Below are 3,551 nucleotides of genomic sequence, written 5' to 3'. Positions count from 1 at the left end.
TTGCCACTTCTCTTCAACATAGTACTGGAAATCCTAGCCAGAGCAATTAGACAAGAAAAAGAAATGAAAGGCATCCAAAACAGAAAGGAAGAACTGAATTTATCTTTGTTTGTAGATGACATGATTATATATGTAGAAAACTCCAAGGATTAAACAACAACAAAACTGTTAGAACTAATAAACAAATCTAGTAAAGTTCCAGGACACAAAATCAACATATGAAAATCAGTGGTGTTTGTATATACTAACAAGAACTATCTGAAAAGAAAATTAAGGAAACAATCACATGGCAACAAAAGAAAACTAAAATACCTAGGAATAAACTTAACCAAAAAGATGAAAAATTTGTACACCAAAAATTATAAAACATTGGTGAAGGAAATCCAAATAGACACAAATAAATGAAAAGACCTCAGTACTCATGGACTGGAAGGATATTGTTAAAATGTCCACACTGCTCAAGGTGATTTAGATTCAATGCAATTCCTGTCAAAATCCCAATGGAATTATTTATAGAAATAAAAAAAAAATCTTAATCACAGGAAACACAGAAGACCCGAAATAGCCAAAACAAATCTGAGCAAGAACAAATCTGGAGGCATCACATTTCCTAATTTTTTTTCCACAGAAAGTGGTTTATTGCTTTTAGAACACAGTAAGATGCTTTCAGAACTTTTGTTAGTGAAGAAAACTGTTAGAGCTTGAAAACTTTTCTAAAACATTATTTTGTTAGTTGATGAAGTAGGCACTTCAACACATAAAACTTCTCACTTGCAACTGTGTGGAGCCCAAGCTGTCCGATTAGAGGCAACTGCTTGCAAGTGGCGCTCGTGCTTATGGCCGGTGTACTGAGTGCCAGGTCTGACCTCCTTGCCCTGACGCTTGTGTTGCTCCTTATTCTTCAACACTCACTCAGGGCTCTTCCTCACCACCCCGCTTCTCACAATCCTGTACAGGACCCAATGGCAGGAGACACAGCTCTGAGTGGGTGGATGGAGTGGCCTGGCTGGCACCCAAGCTAATCCACATAGGGAAAAATGGTGATCCTTTCTGAGTTAGGTGGCCTCAGATGCCCCTTCTACAACAGAAGTCCTCACTTGTGGGCACCCTCTCCTCTCCCAATAATATCCCCTGGGGCCAAAGCAGTTGTTTAGTAGGAGAGCAGGAGGTGAGAGGCCCCACTCCCTCACAGGGATCTTTGTTGTAGATCACTACCTGTTTAGGTGTTTGTTAGGTGTTGCCTATGGGGCAGACAAGGGGCCAAGCTACTTTTGGGGCAACACAGGCCAGGTTCAGCCCATGAGAACCTAGCACTATCTGAGGAGAGCTGTAGGCCCCCATGACCAGTGTTGCCACTTCAGACCCTAGTCTGGGTATGGGGTTGGCATGCCTGGTATAGACCAAGTGAGGGCTCCCAGCAACCACAGATGTCTGAGGCAGGAAAACAAGGCTGCCAGCTTGTGGCAGTCCTGACAATGATCTTCAAGGGCTGATCTTGCCCTCCAGACCTGGCCGAGGAGAAAAGGGACCCCCCGCAGCCCCGTGGGAGAGAGGCCTTAATGTCAAAATATATTACAAAGTAATCAAAAACAGTATGGTACTGGTATAAAAAACCGACATATAGGCAAATGGAACAGAATAGAGGGCCCAGAAATAAATCAGCGCATCTATGGTCAATTGGTCTTCAAGAGGAGTTTCAAAAACATGCAATGGGGAAAGGAGAGTCTCTTCAATAAATATTGTAGGGAAAATTGGGTACGTATATGCAGAAAAATGAAACTGGGCCCTTGTCTCACACCATATATGCAAATCAGCTCAAAATGTATTAGAGACTTAAACATAGGGTTGAAACCATAAAATCCCAGAAGAAAACATCGGGGGAAAGCTCCTTCACAACGAGAATGGATATCTCATACCTGTTAGAAGGGCTATTATCAAAAGACAAAAGATACGTGTTGCCGAGGATGTGGGCAAAAGGCAGTTCTTGTACACTGGTAGTGGAAGTGGAAATTGATACAGCCATTATGGAAAACAGTATGGAGTGTCCTCAAAAAATTAAAAATAGAACGACCATATGATCTAATAACCTCACTTCTGAGCATATATCTATTGTATGTATGTAGGAATACATATATTGTACATATATATTATTATGCATAATACACATGCTAAATTAGCTATATGGCTAACACTATGCTAAGTGAAATAAGGCAGACACCGAAAGACAAATACTACATGTGGGATCTAAGTGAAATTCATGGAGGCAGAGAGAAGAATGGTGGTAATTAGGGGCTAAGGGGAGGTGGACACGGGGAGATATTGGTCAAAGCGTATACATTTTCAGTTATCCAAGATGAATAGGTTCTGGAGATCTTATGTACAGCATGGTGACTGCAGTTAACAATACCGTATTGCACACTTGAAATTTGTTGAGGGTAGATCTCATGTTCTCAACACACACACACACACACACACACACACACATGCGTGCGCATACACAGAAAGACAATGGCTACCACGTGAGGTGATGAATATGTTAATTAGCTTGATTGTAGCGATCACTTCACAATGCATACATGCATCAAAACATCAAGTTGAACACCTTAAATATATATAATTCCTATTTGTCAATTATACCTCAATAAAACTGAAAAAAAAAATCTTCAGGGTCTGCCATCACTTAATTGGCTACATGGGAGTCAGTAGAGAGCTAATTAAAAATACAGATTTCCAGACCTCACCACCCACTGAATCTGGGTCTCTGGGCAGAGAGTCTGGGGAATCTGTGCTTTAGGGAAGATTTCTAGGAGATTCTGGTGAGCAGGGCTTGGGGCCCTTTGAAGATAAACCCAAACTCCTTAGGCTGGCATCCAGCACTCTCTGCTATCTGGCAGCTGATCATTGCTAGAGAAAATGATGCCATTCAGCACATCTGCAACCCTACAAAGTCTGTACGAGGCCCTCAATAATTTACCATTCCTATTTCTTGTCTTTGGGCATTTCTCCCACCTAATTAACTCAGCAACTTGCCTTTTTAAAAATTTATTTATTTCGTTTTTGGGAGCGTGCAAGCTGGGGAGGGGCAGGGAGAGGGGGACAGAGGATCTGAAGTGGGCTCTGCGCTGACAGGCTACAGGCTGACAGCAGTGAGCCTGATGTGGGGTTTGAACTCACGAACCGCAAGGTCATGACCCGAACCAAAGTCGGAGGCTCAACCTACTGAGCCATCCAGGTGCTCCAGCAACTTGAGTTTTATTTATTTATTTATTTATTTATTTATTTATTTTATTATTATTATTTTTTAAGCATTTATTCATTTCTGAAAGGCAGAGAGAGACAGAGCGTGAATGGGGGAGGGGCAGAGAGAGAGGAGACACAGAAACAGAATCAGGCTCCAGGCTCTGAGCTGTCAGCACAGAGCCTGACACGGGGCTCGAACACACGGACCATGAGATCATGACCTGAGCCGAAGTCGGCTGCTTAACCAACTGAGCCACCCAGGCACCCCAACAACTTGAGTTTTAAAAGATGTCACTCTCTTGGGGCACCTG

General features: G+C 42.4%; 1 non-coding gene across 1 annotated transcript; it reads right to left on the bottom strand.

Moving 5' to 3' along the window:
• Window positions 1–1,425: 1,425 nt before the first annotated feature.
• LOC122490713 lies at window positions 1,426–1,556 on the bottom strand. The gene has a single exon (XR_006299246.1).
• Window positions 1,557–3,551: the final 1,995 nt, after the last annotated feature.

This window comes from Prionailurus bengalensis, chromosome B2 (assembly GCF_016509475.1).
Source record: "Prionailurus bengalensis isolate Pbe53 chromosome B2, Fcat_Pben_1.1_paternal_pri, whole genome shotgun sequence".
NCBI classification, from domain to species: domain Eukaryota; kingdom Metazoa; phylum Chordata; class Mammalia; order Carnivora; family Felidae; genus Prionailurus; species Prionailurus bengalensis.
This window is presented reverse-complemented; position numbering and strand designations above follow the sequence as displayed.